The sequence below is a fragment of the Buteo buteo genome, unplaced genomic scaffold, assembly GCF_964188355.1.
Source record: "Buteo buteo unplaced genomic scaffold, bButBut1.hap1.1 HAP1_SCAFFOLD_366, whole genome shotgun sequence".
In the NCBI taxonomy this organism is placed as follows: Eukaryota; Metazoa; Chordata; class Aves; order Accipitriformes; family Accipitridae; genus Buteo; species Buteo buteo.
The window spans coordinates 2,352-19,754 of record NW_027439530.1 but is presented as its reverse complement, the minus strand read 5'-3'; the positions used below and the strand labels follow the sequence as shown (position 1 = coordinate 19,754).

The window sequence follows — 17,403 nt, the reverse complement described above, 5'->3', positions numbered from 1 at the left end:
AAGATTTCTAATAATTATTTACCAAATCTCACTTTTGCAGTCACCTAGCAGCAAACCAGTTTCCACAGCTGGTACAAAATATTAAAACCATCCCAATATTTAGACGTGCCATACAGAATGTATGGAAATAGGCTATCAGAGGTGTCCGAGGGGCAGAGGGAGCGCCGGGGGGCGCCCCGAGCCCCAGAGCAGACTCGCTGGCAGGACTCGATAGGCACGCGACTGACTGAATAAACGCTGGCCGCCCGTCCCCTTTGCCCTCCGGGCTGCGTTTGCGCTCCCTTTGCACGAGTGGAGGGGCCGTGAGGGAGCCCAGGGGAGGAGGAGGTGAGGCGCTGGGGGGGTCGGGCCGTGTCCCCCCTGTTCCTGCTGGGCTCCAGCTGTTGCAAATATTCCGGTAAAGAAATCAAAATTTAATCACATAGAAGAGTTAGGTTTGATTAAGAAGTAAAATTGTGAAGCATAACGTATAGGATCGTTAAGTTTGAAACGTAGCCATAGAAACTTTAGGAGGAGCTGTGTTACGCGTGACTCTAGGAACCTTAATATTGTTAAAGTTTGAATGAGCTAACCCTAGAAACCTCACCAGGAAGTTACTGGTTCTCCTACCTTCTGTTTCAGGAAACTAAGGAAACCGTCGGGGACGCCAGTTTGCTGCTTGGAAACCCCCTTACCCTTCCCATCTCCATTTGAGGATCGAAGATGCCAGTCAGCAGAGCTAAGTGTAACTGACCAATGATTGTTTTTAAATAAGAATATTGATAAGGTTATATAATCAAAGGACCGATCATTATAAAGGTTAAATTTAAGAACGAGCATAGTATGCATTTTTACGGAAGGAGCTTAGGTAACAATGACCTGACAGGAAAAGTCTGTAAAAACTGATGGATTTTGATACTAAGCGGGACACGCCTTTGGAGGAGCGATCCCCCGTGTCCCCAGCGCTGCGATAAACAAAGTGCCCGCTGCTTAACTTCAGGTTGGTGTTAAGGAGTTTTATTCCGGATTTCGGGAACGGTTTTGGCGACCCAGATGGGACCTTGCGAGTGAGACTGGACGAGATCGAGTGTCGATCGAACTCCGGCCGGCACCGAGGTATTCTCGTGGAGAACCGTCACCCTCGACTCGCAAAGCTCCTCGCAGCGTTCCCTGGAAAAAAAGGTAAGGCGCCGCTGCTTTGGAATTTGTTTGGAAAGCCTGCCCGTGAGGCGCGGCGAAAGCTTCGCAGGGTTGGGGCTTGGAGGGTACCCGTCTGCAGTGGAAGCCTAGGCGTCTGCCCGTAAGTCACAAGCGAAAGCTATTGCTGGGTTGGACTTTGTGTATTATTTGGGACAACTGTCATTTGCATTTGTTTGGTATTTGGTATTTGAATGTATAGAAGTATAAAGGCATCAGCAAAATTGTTTAAGAATAAGAGTGCAGGAAAAGGAACCGCTGATGAAAAGTTACCAAAACCATCACCGTTGGGACGTTTATTGGCACATTGGGGTGAATTGCAGGAAAAATGGTAAACAAACAGAACTTTGAGTTACAATACTATATTGCAATTACTGTTGTTTTGTAGGAGAGAGAGAGTAAATGGAATAAAGTGCCATAGGTAGATTTGTTCTTTTTAAGTGAACGTATCTGACGGGGAGTCTCCCAGCAGAACCTCTGGTTACAGCTAAACCGGGAGAACAGAAAATGGAATTTGAATTGACACTAGAGTCACCTTTTCAGTTTTAAATACCTTAGAGGGAGAGTTAAGTTTTGAAGAAATTGGTGGTGTCGGTGCAACAAGTGAACGAGAAACTAGACCCTTCTTTAAATCTTTAACAATGAAATTAGGAAAGCAATGGGTCACTCAGCAGTTTTTGTATGTGCCAGATTCTCCTAAAACCCTGTTAAGGAGAGATCTATTTGAGAACTTAGAGGCAGAAGTTAAATTAAAAAATGGAGAGATTAAAACTTCAATTCCAGAAACTAAACGTATCGAAGCAGTGGCTTTGTTGTTAACAGGATGGTTACCGAAAGCAGAAGATTATACCAGTCAAAGTCTAATGCTGTAACTCCAATCGTCTGGACTGGGAAGTTCCTGGTAAATCCAAAAAGCAGAACCTGTGAGAGTTGATTTAAAGCCAGGATGGAATCCGGTAAGAATTAAACAATACCCCCTAAGACCGGAAAGTCGGAAAGGGTTAGCAATGGTAATACAAACATTTTTAAGATACAAATTGTTAATAGAATGCGAATCCAGATATAACACCCCGATCTTGCCTGTTAAAAGGCTAATGAAAAAGATGGTAGATTAGTTCAAGACCTCCTCAGAGCAATAAATCAAATAGTACAAGATATTCATCCGGTAGTAGCAAATCCTTATACTTTGTTAGCAACCCTAACGGAGAAACAAGAATGGTTCACAGTGTTAGACCGAAAAGATGCCTTTTTCCGTATTCCCTTGGATCCCAGTAGTCAAGGGGTTTTTGCTTTGGAATGGGAAAATCCTGAGACTGGGAGAAAAACACAATATACGCGGACAGTCTTGCCTCAAGGCTTTAAGAATAGTCTTACCATTTTTGGAAATCAATTGGCACGAGAATTAGAGATTTGGAAGAAAGAAAATAATCAAGAAATCTTGCTGAAATATATGGATGATCTGTTAATTGTAGCTGAGACGGAAGAACAATGCACAAAGCTAACTATTAACTTTTTGAACTTTTGGGGAATCGGTGGATATCGAGCGTCAAAAGAAAAAAACCCAAATAACCCAGAAAGAAGAAACTTATTTAAATGAGTTTTAAAATCCTAAAAGGACAGAGACAATTGGGAACTGAGAGAAAAGAGGCAATTTGTCGTCTCCCCGAACCTAAGACGAAAAAAATTAATGACGAGCGTTGCCGGGAATGGTCGAGTGGTGTCACCTGTAGATTATAAATTGTGGCTTGCTGGCCCGACCTTTATAGGAGCAGCTCAAAACCTCAAACGATGGATTGGACCGATGCCGAGAAAGCTACTTTCCAAGAACTGAAACAGGCTGTAAGAGGGGTGCCAGCCCTAGGCCTGCCAGATCTCACAAAGAAGACACTTGAACTTTTTGCTCGTGAAAGAAGAGGTATAGCTCTGGGTATCCTGGCCCAATACGTAGGGCCAAGTGGGCGAGCTGTGGCCTACTTCTCGAAGCGATTAGGTAATGTGAGTCTGGGATGCTCTGGTCGTCCGAGAGCCGTCGCTGCAACTGTGCTACTGATCCAGGAAGCTCGTAAGTTCACCTGAGGACAAAGGATTAGAGGACAAAGGATTACTGTACGTTTCCCATATGATAACTGTTGTGCTAAAACAGAGAGGGGGGCATTGGGTATCCCCTAGCAGGATGCTGAAATACCAAGTGGTGTGGCTGGAACAAGATGATGTTTACCTAAACACTACTACCACCGTTAACCCTGTTGCGTTTTCAACAACCGATCAAGTTAAAGGAGGAGAACTGGAACGTGACTGCTTGCAGACAATCGAAAGAGTTTACTCCAGCTGACTGGATCTCTGAGATGTGCCGCTAGAAGAAACAGATTGGGAACTGTATGCCGACGGAAGCGGTTCCATCTGTGAAGGAAAACGTTTATCAAGATAGACAATAACTACTGAGGAGGTAATTGTGTTGCCAACTTTGCCTTCGACGATATCTGCCCAAAAGGCTGAATTGATAGCTCTCATTCGAGCTCTGGAACTAAGTCAAGGAAAGCGAGTCAACACTTTTGGACAGACTCAAAGTATGCTTTTGGAGTAGTACGTGCGCATGGAGCGATACGGAGAGAAAGAGGACCGTTACCCGCGCAAGGAACCACCATTCAGCACGCAGAACAAGTACTGAAATTGTTAGAAACCATTCAAAAACCAACAGCAGTCACGATAATGCACTGTAAAGCACATCAGTTAGGTAAGACCGGTCCGAACGCAGGTAACCGACTGGCCGATAAAGCTGCTAAAGAGGCTGCGGAAAAAGGCATCCTAGCACTAGTTCCAGAGAAAAGTATAAAATTGCCTAAAGAAACTCCAAATTATAACGAAAAAGATGAAGAATTAATTATTAGATTGCAGGCTAACAAAATGAAACAGGATAGGCTGTAACACCGACAGGTCAAATAATAGTCCCACCCACAATAATAAGAGAAATTGCCCGAGCTGAACATCACAAAGTATATCGGGGAACAGAAAGTGAAATACGACAAAGATTGTTTAAACAATTAGAAGCGGATGTGAAATTTATATATAAAAATGTCCCCGAATCAGTAATAAGATCATCTTTGGGATTATGAAATAAGGAAATTTTTTAGGAGAATATTAGCAAATTGACTTTATAGAATTGCCTTGAAAAGAAGGATCTATCCTAGTTTTAGTTGATATCTTTACTGGGTGGCCCGAGGCTTTCCCTTGTCGCACCGAGAAAGCAAGGGAAGTAGTCAAAGTCTTGCTCAAAGAGATAATACCAAAATGTGGGGTGCCTGTAAGAATGTCATCTGACAATGGCCCTCATTTTATAGCAAAGATTATGAGACAAGCTGAGCAAAGTATTATCTATAGATTGAGACTATCACACCCCATACAGACCACAAGCGGGGGGGGGGGGCGGGGGGGGGGGGAAGAGAGGGAGGGGGGGAGAGAGAGAGAGAGAGAATGAACTATACCCTTAAGCAACAGTCGAGTAAAATTTGTCAGGAAACCTCACTCCTCACGTGGGTTAAAGCATTACCCATGGCTCTATTAAGAATCAGAGTATAGCCAGAAGAGAAAGAAAATTTAAGTCATTATGAAATGTTTTATGAAAGACCATATCAAGAGTCCTATGTTCTGAGTATCTTGAGTGCCTTTGGAGATAGGTTTTTAAAAGGTGTTATGATTTCTTTAAGCAATTCTTTTCAAGAACTTTGTCAGTATGTCTCCACAGCTGGACCCTTAGAATTGGACGTAGCAGCGCATCCCTTCCGACCAGGAGATTGAATGTATGTAAAATCACTGAGAAGTGGAAAGGACCGTATCGAGTCATTTTAACAACCCTTATAGCGGTAAAGGTCTGGGAGAAGAACCTTGGCTTCATTATTCAAGAATAAAGAAAGCACCAACAAGAAATTGGAAGTCTAAAGAAACTGGCCCTTTAAAACTGAAAATCTATAAGTAAGTTTCACATTATCTATTTGGGAAAACAGCTGTGTAAAGTTTATACTATTGGGGTTGCTATTAGGAATATTGTCGAGGGCAATAATCTTTTTGTGTGTTTAGAGGGTGTATGTATTTTTTTTTGAGGGGTTCCAAACATGAGATAAACAAAATGAAACAATTATTGTTTGAGCTGTGTTAATCTTGATATTAACCGTTTTTGTAATTTGGTTTAAAAAACCAAAAATCTAGTTTTGTAACTGATTCAAAGTTTTGTAAAGACACAAAATTGAACCTCAGTAACAGCCTGCCTTCCGATTCCAAAGTCAGATGAAAATCTAGTTCCGTGGAGAATACTGACATTGAATTTAACCAAAACTTGAGAAAAGATGCAGAACAATGAGAATCATTTTAGCAAATTAAATGGGATGGATTTAAAAGGCAATTATTTTTTTTAAATTTGAAAGAAGGAATTAGAGCGTTGTGAATTATAACATTACCAAACCATCCACCTCATGGACAAAAGAATTAATTTACTCGCCCTTCGGGAGAAACTTGTACAGGCAGCCCTTGGGGCTGTCAGTTGCCAAAACCGTAGCGACAAGTGCAGGAAGGAACTTGGGATCATATTTAAAATATAAAACGATGTTTAGAATTTCCTGGAGTTCCAGGATCCTTGTTAGAGCCACCCAGAGTCGGGACCGTCTATGGAAATTTAGACTGGTTTAGACAACCAGAGAAAAATCACACATCCTAAACAGAGCTGAATGAAGGTTTATACTTGCAGCTCCTCTGACCCCAAACTCCAACGACTTTCTCTAGTAGCTAAAGCTCTCAGATGGGGATGTGTTTGTAGAAAGTATAATAATATTTTACATGATCTTTGGTCGCCTCTTAATAACGGAAAACATTTAGCTTGGAGTTGACTGTATTAAAGGACAGGTGAAAAGTTCAGGGTTAACTGTTTGGGTGACTAGTGATGATATATGATCCACTCACCTTTTCATGAAGGAGAAAGGCAAATCGTGGACTTCAGCCTTAATAACTCTCTCCTCTCTCTGGAAGAAATCTCCCTTGTGGCCTCGCTGGTGGACCCGGGTAAATGGAAAAGATGATACCTGGCAATGGCCAAGTCTTAGAACTAAAATAAGATGGGTATTAAAATCTGTATTTTGACCCCAGTTAACACCCCTTCCAAATGAGATGACTCTTGCCACCTTTCATTCAATCGAGGAAGTGCCTGCTGCTTAACTTCCCATGGGTGTTGAGAAGTTTTGTTCCGGGTTTCGGTCCCCCAGCTGCGGGCCGGGGCTGGAGGAGCCGCAGGTGCGGGCAGTGAGGCTGCTGGGGCCGTCCCCTCCCTGGAAAGGGGGGGCTGCCGGGGGAGGGGCCGGGGCGGGGCCGGTGGGAGCCGAGGCAGGAGCGGAGCGGAGCGGTGGCCGGGCTGCGGCTGCCCCTCGGGAGAAGGTGAGCGGGGCCGGGCGCCTCTCGGACGGCGAACGTCGGAGGCGGGGGTGGCCCGGGGGAGGTGGGGGCCGCCGGTGCAGAGGCCGGGGGGGAGCCCTGGGGGCTCACAGGGGGCTGGGACCACGTGCGCGCGGGGGGGGGGGGGTGGGCTCACAGGGGGGCTGGGAGCAAGTGCGCGCGGGGGGGGGGGGCTCACAGGGGGGCTGGGAGCAAGTGCGCGCGGGGGGGGGGGCTCACAGGGGGGCTGGGAGCAAGTGCGCGCGGGGGGGGGGGCGCAGGGCGGCTGGGACCACGTGCGCGCGGGGGGGGGAGTGCGCTCACAGGGCAGCTGGGAGCAAGTGCGCGCGGGGGGGCTGGGAGGAAGTGCGCACGGGGGAGGGGCTCACAGGGGGGCTGGGAGCAAGTGCGCGCGAGGGGGGGGGGGCGCAGGGCGGCTGGGACCACGTGCGCGCGCGGGGGGGGTGCTCACCGGGCCCCGTGGCGGGGCTGCGCAGCCGGCCGGCGGGTTCCGGGGAAAGCCCCGAGGAGGACGGCGGGGTCTGTGTGGGACGCACGGAGCGGCGGCGGCGGCCGCTGCCCGGAGCCGGAGCCGGGCGGGGGGGTGCCGCGCCGCGCCGTGCCGGAGCCGGGCGGCGAAAGCGCGCCGGAGCTGCCCGGAGCGGCGCTGGGGGCTCGGCGGGAACTGCGGCTGCGCCGGCGTGGGGGTGGGCGGAAACGGAAGCGGCTTCCCCTCGGGGTCAGGCAGCAGGGCGGGCTGCCTCCCGGGGCATGCCGGGAGCTGTAGTTTTCGCGGACTCGGCGGCCGGGCGGCAGCGTGGCTCTCGGGCGCGGCGTAGTCCTTGCTGCCGCCGCGGCCCCCGGAGTCCGACCAGGTCAGACGCAGGAGCGTTGCCGGTTTCGTGTGGTTTTCCGCGGGCTTCCCGCTGCACCCGCTCCCCGACCAGCCGTGCGGACGCGCGACCCGGGCGCATGCGCCGTCCTGCGCGTGGGGCAGCCCGGCGTTCGCTCGTCGGCTCCGGCCCCTCCGGCGCATGCGCGGTGTCCGGGTGCAGCGTGGTGGCGCGCAGGGCGCGGGTCTGGGCGGCAGCGGGCGAGCGCCGGGACCGCGGGTGAGGCGAGCGATCCCCTCCGGCGGGGGCAGGGGCAGGGGCGGGGGCGGGGGCGGGGGGGGTGCCTCCTGCCCGCTGGCCGCCGGGCGCTGGCGGGACGGGAAGCTGCGAAGCGGCCGCCGCGGCAGGCTCCCGGTCCGCCGGAGGCGAGCCGGGCCAGGGCAGCGCCAGGCAGTTCCCCGAGAGCCGATAGAAGGGAAGAGGGGACGGAGGCGGGCACCCCCCAGGCGCGGCCAGCGGGCGCCTCCCCGAGTCGCCGGAGCTCCCCCGGCGCCTTCCCCCGGCCCCGCTCGGCCCGTGCGGCTGCCCCCAGCTCCAGCCCCTCCCCTGAAGCCTGTGCTGTAGCCGCAGGCAGCCCCCGAGCCCTGTCGTGAGGGCAGCAAGCTGGCCCTCCCATGTTCTCGAGTCTCCCTGAACGTGGGTGCCGTTAGCAGCGGCGCGGGGAACGAGCGGCGTCTGCGGAAGCCCCTGCGGAAGGAGGGGCTCTGGCCAGGGTCGAGCTACAGTAATAACGGTCACTGCTGCCTCTTTCCCTCTCCCAGAGGCCACGCTGTGAGTGTGGTTGTCTGTTCGTCCCCGGGGATGCCGTTGACTGCAGCAGCCTCAGGCTCGCGTGGGCTGTCTCTGCCTGGCCTCCCTCTCCTCGTGGCGCGGGAGCACAGAGGGACAGGCGGAGCGCTTGCTGGCTGTGGACGGGAGCTGCTGAAGCTGGAGAGGCCACAGAAAAGTAAAGAAGAAGAAACGGAAGGCCATCTGGCTGGCAGCTGCCTCCCGCTGCAGGCAAGAGAGAGCCTGCCTCTCTGGGTGTGGGAGGATCCCTCCTCGTAGTCCGCAGCAGGTCAGGCTGCCAGGGTCTGTATGCATGACCAGCAGCGCGGTACGGCCACGTAGTGAGCGAGCGAGCGAGGCTACGTGTCTAGGAGGCCTCATCTCGTAAGAGCCGCGAGACGCTCGCGTGTTCCGTTATGTGGAGGAGAGCCAAGCGACTGGAGTTACAGAAGAGGAAGGGAGGAGAGAAGGAGAAAGAAGCGTCTGCACTGGCAAGGTCTCCTGGCAGCTCCAAGAGCGAGAGCTGTGGTGAGTCCTGGGCCTCCGGGGCCCTGTCGCTCCTCTTGTGCCTCCCGGTCCCTCCCTCCCTCCCCCTCTCCTGACCCCCTCGCTTTCTCTTGCTGCTGTGACTTTTTTGTTTGTTTGTTTGTTTTTTATTATTTTTATTTTGCTTCCCTGTACCTCTCCTCTTCTGTCTATTCTCTTGTCCTGCTCCCTCTTCCCCCCCCCCCTTTCCTTCGACTGCCCCCCTTTCTTTTTCTCTCTGCGTTCTTGTCCTGCTCCCTCTCCCTCTCCCCGCCCCGTCTTTGTCCTGCAGCCAGTCGCTGTTTTTTCCTTTTCCATCTCCTTGTCCTGATCTGCATCCGCCTCTTTCCCCGCCTCCCAATTTCTCTGGCCTGTTCCCCTAGTGTTCTCTTCCTCTCCGTACCTGTACGTGTCGCTCTGTGTCCCTGCCTTCCTATCTCTCTTCTTCCTACTTTCTGTTTCTGTCTCTATCCCTTTGTCTTGCTCGCCGTTGCTGTTTATTTTTGTCATTCTGGATCTCACTGTCCCCGTCCTCCTTCCTGTTCATCTCTTACTCTCTGTGACCCTTTGTGCTGCTTCCTGCCCCTTTTTTTATTCACCCTCCCTCTCTCTGCAGGGCTCCTGATATCTCTCTTTCTAAATTTCCCAACCCCCTGTGCTTCTCACGCGCACGCTCTCTCTCTCTCGTTGTCATTGTTCTTGTCTGTCGCGCTGTCTTGCTTCCTGTCCCGTCGTTTCTCGCTGTATCCCTTTGTCCCGCTCCCTGCTCGTATTCGTATTCCTCTCTGTCCTGAGGACCGTCCCAGTTTTTGATCTCCGTCCTGCCGCTGTCCTCATTTTTCCTTCTCTGCCATGTTCCCTGTCCCTCTTTCTGTCTCTTTTTCTCTGTCCCTGCTGCTTATTTCTCCACCTCTGTCCAGACCCCTGTCCCTTCCCCCCCCCCGCCCTGTTTGCTGTCCCTCTGCCTTGCTTTCTTTCGCTACCTTTTCTGTCTGTCTTTCTCTGCCCCGTTCCCTCTCCCGCCCTTTCTAACTGTGTCCCCCTGTCCAGCTAGCTGTCGCTTCTTTCTTTTTTCTGTTCCTCAGTATTTTTTTCTTTTTCCGTATCTCTCTCCCACTGCCCATCGCAGCTGGTTTTTTCCCCTCCGATGCTGGCCTGCTCTTTGTCCCTTTTGTCTGTCTCCTCTCTGTCCTTCTGTCATGCTCCCTGTGTCTATTGAATCCCTTCATCTCTGTCCTGCAGCCCGTTGCTATTTTTTTTTTCCTCTTCCGTCCCTTTGTCCTGCTCCCCATCCTTGTCTCTCTTTCCCTTGGTTCTGCCTCCCGTCCTTTTTTCCTTTCTTGCTCCATCTCTCTGTCCTGCTCCCTATCCCTCCCGCGCTCTCTCTGTTTCTGTGTCCTTCTCCTTGCCTTTCCCCACGGTCTCTGTCTTGTTCCCTCTTTGGTTTTCTTGTTTTCCGGGTGGCTTGGCCCGGCTACCCGCGGGGGTGCTTCGGCTGGGGGGTTTGGGGTGGGGGCCTGGCCGTGCCGCTGGTGGCGGGGAAATAAAGCCTGAAACGGCAATCGTGAAGCGACGCCCTGCCTGTGCTGGGGCTGCCCCGCAGAGGCGTGGGGCCGGGCCCTCCGCAGGTCCCGAGCACTCCCCGAAACTACGTGTGGGGCCCCGGGGGTGCAGGGCTGTGGGGTGGCTACGCTCGGCGTCGCCCGTGGGCACTGCAGGGTCAGAAATGGAGAACAAGTTTTCCGTTCCTGGGGCTTGACAACAGGCTCGCGTGGCTGATTTGGGGGCTCGGAAACAGACCGAGCTGCGCAGCTTTGGGCCCAGAAACAGAGGTCCGGCCCTGCGTGTTTGGGCCTTGAGAACAGGCTCAGCGGCCGGGTTTTTTGGCTCCCAAATGGGCCCCGAGTCAGCTGGTGTGGGGGCCAAAAGCGGGAGCCGGCTTGGCTGGTTTTGCAGGCGGGTGGGAGGGTGTTGGGGGCTGCGGGGGGAAGCGGGGGGCAGGCAGGGTGCGTGGTCCCTCCCCGGAGATGGGGGTCTGGTTGTGTCGGACGCCGAAGTGCGGGAGGCCGGCACGCAGCAGGCCGAACTCAACATCTGTGATGGTCTGCGGGGGGGAAAGGTGCTTTTCAGACCCCACGTGCCCTCTTTGAGTCCAGCTCTTCTTTCTGCGCCGCTCAGAATAGTCGTCAAGTAATTAATCGCCCAAACTAATGGATATTTACTTGGCGTGTAACTCTGATGTTTAATCCTAACGCTCCAGTGTTGACAGCAGTTGATAGATAACCTTATGGAAAGCCCAGACCGTTGCACATAGCTGGAGCTTGTAAGGAGAAGCAGCTGAAATCAGCCGGAGCTTCAGTGCGGAGCTGGGGCTTCAAGGAGCCAGAACTGTAGCAAGCGGGAGCTGGAACGAGGCGGGGTGTCCGCTGTCTGGAGCGTGCATTAGCCAGAGGCAAAAGTACCTGCAGCTGTAACGAGCAGGAGGCGCGATTAGCTGGAGCGTCTTTTCGCTGGGGCGTCTGTCGGCCGGACCGCGCTCCCAGCACGGCCGAAGAGCGGCCGGGCGCAGGCAGGGCTGTCCGCAGCAAGCAGCTCCGAGCAGCAGGGAGGCGAGTTGTCCTTCTGCCAGCGGGGAGCCCGGCCTCTTCCCTCGGGCATGCAATCCACGCCACGCTCCTCTCTCTGCGTGGAGTGTCTCTCCCGGTCCGTTCCCGCGGGCAGAAGCGAGGTGGGGGTCCCCCGGCTCACCTGGGGCAGCCCCCCCCGCGAGGGGACGCGCGCGAGGTGTCGTCATCCCCTCGGTACCGGGCAAAGGGGAGAGAAACCGGCCGGCGGGAGCTCCTGGGGTGCAGAGCCCTTCCGGCAGAATCCTCCCCTGCCTTTTCACCGTTGGCTGGGTGTGACAAGCAGGTTCATTTCTTTGTCTCCTCTTCTCCCAGTGTCACCTTCCGCGTCGCACGAAGAAAATCCTGCGTGGTTAATTCCGCTTGCTGCTCAGGTAATCGCACGTATCGGGCTGGGGGGGCGGAGAGAAACACTTGCGAGTTCGAGGGCACTACAGGTGCTCCACGTTAAACCCACAGGGAAGGCAAATTTGCTGCTAGTGCAGAAAAGACGATGGAAAAATTGCTGTTAACAGATCGCGCCCTGTTCCTGAACTGGTCCCTTGATGTGTTTTTGTTTCAGGGGAAAGAATGAAATTTCCTGTCTGGTAAATTCAGAGCTGCCTGTTAGCTTCTTCAGGGTCGAGTGTTTCTCTTCTCTCTGTTCATACTGATTTTTATGGGCAAGTTGGAAATAGCCTTTTACTTTTTTATGTATAACTGAATTTTTAGGAATATGTGGTGTCCCTGTAGTTCATTTTTGAGCACCTAGATGCCAGTAGAAATGTAATGAGTGAAACGTGATGGGAACTGGTACTTAAACTTGATTTTTATTTGGGGTTTTTTTTTTTTCCTTCCCCATTAAGAGTGTTGACGGCATGTTGTCCCGTGGGACAATCCCCATTCCGTTCAGCGGAGTCTTCAGTCTAGGACTTTTAAGTGAAAAAGTTTGTCCTTCCAAAAAGGGACTAGTCATTCCTAGGACCGAGGCATAGACTTGCAAGGAGAGTCGCTTAAGTACGTGATCGGAATGAAAGCCAACTTCCAGTTGACGTTGCTGCTGTTGGTCTTTGCTTTCATTGATTTCTCCGCCGCTCCCTCGTGGTTGGGAGCTCTGAATTGTAATGTTTTTCAGTCTCTAACACATTTCCACCCCCCCCACCCCCCCAAAAAAAGGAGAGGCAGTGTCTAAAAGTTAATTAGTTTCCTCACAAATGCGTGAGTAAATAAAATGTGAGTTATGATGATTAAAACCATAGAAATGACACCAGTCTTGCAGATCTGGACTATTTCTGAACAGGCATTCATCACACGCAGAAGTCGTCAGGGTACGGATCACCTGCGCTTCGTGCTCTGACAAGACAAAATGCTGAGGCAGGGATGAGCTCTGAAAGAAGAAGGAAAAAAAAAAAAAAAAGAAGGATACAGGGTCACGGTTTTGTTTTGTTGTTGTTTGGTTTTAGAGAGTGCAATATTGACTGGTGCCAGCCTGCAGAGCTCTTCTGCTGCCTGACCTCTCCTTCTCTTTCATGGCTGTAATTGTCGTTTGGATAACTGTAGAAGAGCAATTAAGTTACTTGCCTCTGTGAATGTGCTGGTAATACCAGGAAGGCAAATGCTTGAACCAGTAGTGAATAACTGGGCGACGAGTAGAATTTCTGAAGGAAGAACAGCAGCAGCAACAGGAAGCAAATAGCAAGTGACCAAAAACTTGCGTGTGTCAAACGCATCAAAGCTTTCTTGCCGAATGTTGTTTGGCAATATGTTCCAAATGGCTTTTTTGGTAAACGTAAATTTTCAGGAAGTTCAGGGCTGCGTGTGGCAAAACGCGTCCCTCTGCTTACGCGTCCTGCTACGTAAATAGCATGGGTCAGCGGCAAGTCCGGTGGCAGGGCTGCTGTTCCCTACTCTCGACGTTGCCGTAGTAGTGTTGCGGTATTTAGACCTTCACGGACGGGCTGAGGAACGGAAGGAGAATGCCCGTTTTCTGTAAGGGCTCAGAATGCCGACCCTTTTCTCTGCCTGCCGCTCCCCTGTGCGTGAGATGAAGCTGTTTTGTTTTTCTCCCTTGTTCCTGGTCTAAATATTTCTGGAGCTGTTGCTGCTGTGGGTTTGCAATTGGTGTTACTGCGTTTTTGTCGCGTTCTGGCGATGGGTCGTTTCTGCTGTGGCGAAGTGTCGAGATACGGTTTTCAGTTTAAAGCGTCAGAAACTACGTTCACCGAAACCGGTAACTCGCGGCGTAGGGGAAACCGATCTGGCGCGTGCAGCTGTGCTCGCAGGGATGCTGGGTGGCTCCTCATCAAAACGGCAGGCTGTGTGCGTGGACATCCGTAGGGTTGCGCTCTGGGTCCGAGAGCGTTAGCGTATTTTTGCTGTTGGAAGATGGAATGGAGCGTGTGCCTGTTAAATCTCAGGGCGGTCAAAAGCTAGGAGGGACCCTGAGCGGGTTTGGTGGCACAACTGCGGTTTTAAAAGATCTTGCCCGTTTGGAGCAACGGCCTGGAAAAAATGATTCCTTTTTTGCAACGAGGCAGTTCACAAGGACAGATGCGTTGCTGTGCTCTTTAGCAAAAATACTCAACTTGGGACGTATAGGGTGATGAAGCCTCGGCTATACTAAGGCTTGAGAAAATGTAGGTAGGTCTCTATGTCTGTCACCTGCGTGTATCTAGGAAAGTGAGTTCTAGTGAAAGTAAAGTTGCCGATGAGTCAAAAAAAGAAAGGAAAAAAAAAAGGGCGCGGTTGTCTGAAAAATGCAAAAGCTCTAGTGGCCTGTGTCAACAGCTGTACCGTAGATGACGCAAAAATACTTTTTCCTCCGCTCAGTCGTACTGTCTTCACAAACCTTCACAAAAAAAAAGGGCAGCTTTGGGTTCCTACCCAGCTTTGTGCTAATGTTTTTTTTTCTTCTCTCAGCTGGATGTCAGCTGGCACCGTTTCGCCGTGGTTGCCCTTTCTTCTGCCGTGACGGTACGAGACAGATGGAAAGATTCCATAGTGGTCTGCATTTGAAGAATATTTTTTATTTGAAGAGCAAAATAAAGAGGATCCAGCCAGCAGCTGCAGACAGGAGATAGCCTGCCTCTCCAGGTGAGGATGGATCCTTCTTAGTGTAGTCCTCAGCAGATCCGATCACCAGTGTGCACGGCAGGGTCTGTATGTGTAACCAAAACCACAGTACAGTCATGTAATGTGTGTGTGCATGTGAGGCTGTGTTTCTAGGAAGCCTCATATTGTAAGAGCTGTAAGGCACCAATCTATTCTCTTGGGTGGATGACAGTCAAGTGACTGCAGCTACAGAGGAGGAAGGGAGAGGGAGAGAGAGAGAAAGACAGACATGTGTGAACTGTCAGATTCTCTCAGCAGCTCCAAGAGCGGGAGGTACAGTGAGTCCTGGACCCCTGGGGCTGTGTTACCCCTCTTCTGCATCCCAGTCCCTCCCTGCCCTCACCTCTTTCTCTCACTGCTTTAATTTTTTTGTTTTTTTCTTCCTGTACCTCTCCCTCTCTTGTTTTCTAAGTCCCCCTCTTTCTCTGTTGTTCTGCCTTTCTGTTTTCTTTTTCTCTCTGCACTTCTGACCTGTCCCATCCCTCTTTTTTTATCCTCTGTTTCTGCCCTGCAGCCCATCACTACTTTGTCTTTCTCCATCTATCCGTCTGTCTTCTTATGCCAATCTTGTTAATTCCTCCCTGTCTGCCCTTTAGCCCTTCACAATCCCCGCTGCTCTCACCTGTCTGATGCTGTGTCTCTATTTTTAAATTCCTTTCTCTGCCCTGTATTCTGGATACACTTTTACTTTCTTAGATTCTCTTATTCCAGGTCCCTGTCCCTATGTTTTAACTTCTTCCCTCACTGTCCCATAGCCCATTTTTGTCTTTATTTTTCTCTCTCTGTCTGGTTCCCTGTCCCTATTCTTTATTTCCCCCCTCTCTCCCCTTTAGATCATCAGTGGTTTTGATATTTCTCAGTCTCTCTCATCTACCTCACTGTCCCCCTTTTTAATTCTTTCTTCTGCCCTATGGCTCATCACTAATATTTGTTTTTCTCCATCTCTCTGTCTGGTATCCTCTCCCTTTTTATTAGTTCCTCCTCTCTGTTCTGTAGCCCATTGCTATCCCCCCCAGCCCCCCGCCGTCTCTCTCTGTCTCCCTTTCCCTACTTTTCAATCCCCCCTCTTTGCCCTGTAGCCGATCACTGCTGTAGTGAGTTTGTGTGGCAAGCTGGAGCAGGGGAGTGGGCAAGGGCTGCAGGGGTGGGTTCTGTGAGAAGACAGCAGGACTTGTCCCCATGTTGGGCACAGCCAGTTCCAGCTCCAAGATGGAGCTGCTACTGGTCAAAGCTGAGCCAACCAGCAACGCTGGTAGCACCTCTGTGATATTTAAAAAGGGCTAAAAAAATGCTGTGCAGAAGCTGTCAGTCCTGCAGACACCACAGTCAGTGAAGAAGGAAAAGGAGGAGGTGATCCAGGTCCTAAAGCAGATTCCCCTGCAGCCTGCAGTGAAGACCATGGTGACACAGGCTGTCTACCTGCAGCTCACAGAGGTCCATGGCAGAGCAGATATGCACCCTGCAGCCGATGGGGGACCCCTTGCCAGAGCAGGTGGGTGCACCCAAAGGGGAGGCTGTGACGCTGTGGAGAGGAGTCCACACTGGAGCAGGTTTTCTGGCAGGACCTGTGGCCCCATGGGAGTGACACCACACTGGAACAGAAGAAGAACACGAAGAAGGAAGGAGCAGCAGAGGCAACTTGTGATGAACTGACTGCAACTCCCCGCTCCCTCTCCTCCTGTGCTGCTCGGTAGGAGGAGGTAGAGAAGTCAGGAGTGAAAATGAGCCCAGAAAAAAAAAGAGAGGGGTGGGGGGAAGGTGTTTTTCAGATTTGTTCATATTTCTCATTATTTTACTTTGATTTTGATTGACAATAAATTAATTTCCCCAAGTTGAGTCTGTTTTGCCTGTGACAGTAATTGGTGAGTGATCTCTTTGTCCTTATCTTGACCCACAAGCTTTTCTTTTGTATTTTCTACCCTCCTGTCTTGTTGAGGAGGAGTGGCTATCATTATAGAGTGGCTTGGTGGACACTTGTCAGCCAGGCAAGGTCAACCCACCACAGTTTCCTTCTATCAGGCTCCCTGTCCCTGTTTTTTAAATCTTGCCTATGTTTCTTGTATGTCATCACTTTTGAAACTTCCTACCTGTCCATCCCTATTTAAATTCTTGCATGTTTCTTAAACCCAGTTGCTTTTAAAATTTTTTTGCTACTTTTCCCTCTCTTTGTCTCCCTGACCTTATTTTAATTTCTCGCCTGTGTTTCTTGTACCCTGTTGCTTTCAAAATGTTCTATGTTTCCTTCTATCCATCTCCCTGTCTCTAGTTCTTAACTCTTCCCTCTCTGTCCTGTACCCTGGCACTTCTTACCTTTTCTGTCTGCCTCTCCGTCTGCCTCTCCCTCTGTCTGCTTGTTAGCTCTTGCCTATGTTTCTTGTATGCTGTTGCTTTTTGAAATGTTTCTCTCTACCTGGCTCCCTGTTTCTGTTTTCTAGTTCTTGCTGTTTCTTCTCCTGTATCACTTGAGAATGTTTCCCTATCTCTTGTCCTGTGTTTATCTTCCTGTCTTGCCAGTCTCTTCCCCTTCTCTCCCCTGCTTCCTATTATTTATTCCTCCATCTCCATCCCTGTTGTTCTGCTCAGTCTCTCTGCTCTTCTCTCTCTACACTGTTTTCCTGCTTCTTGTCCCTCTCCTGTTCCCAGCATCCAATTTCCTGGCTCCCTGTCTTGCACATCTGTGTCCCTCTGTCCTTCCTCCTGCTTTTCTCTTCCCTATTATCCCCCCATCCTGCTGCCTTTGGGCACTGAGCCTTGTAGCCAACTCACTGCCAGGATTTCTTATATGCATTAATGAATAAATTTTTCCTGTCTCCCTGGATGTGGGTAGGTGCAGGGGCAGGGATGATGTGCTGTGGGGCTTTGGCAATGGCCCCTATTCCTGATGGGCTCCAGCTGGGTCTGGGATGGCCCCA

The 17,403-nt window shown here is 51.1% G+C and overlaps 2 long non-coding RNA genes across 3 annotated transcripts; one reads left to right on the top strand and one right to left on the bottom strand.

The window, feature by feature from the left end:
- Positions 1-338: 338 nt before the first annotated feature.
- Positions 339-7,252, bottom strand: LOC142028434 (uncharacterized). Its single transcript, XR_012649592.1, has 3 exons — positions 7,064-7,252; positions 6,127-6,268; positions 339-1,149 (listed from the first exon to the last, which is right to left on the bottom strand). It is a non-coding gene; the product is annotated as an uncharacterized LOC142028434 (long non-coding RNA).
- Positions 7,253-8,582: 1,330 nt separating this feature from the next.
- Positions 8,583-16,321, top strand: LOC142028433 (uncharacterized). 2 transcript variants are annotated; one of them, XR_012649590.1, is made up of 3 exons: positions 8,583-8,780; positions 11,717-11,775; positions 14,300-16,321. It is a non-coding gene; the product is annotated as an uncharacterized LOC142028433 (long non-coding RNA). The 2 variants fall into 2 exon arrangements; XR_012649591.1 differs by lacking the exon at positions 11,717-11,775.
- The last annotated feature ends 1,082 nt before the right edge of the window (positions 16,322-17,403 follow it).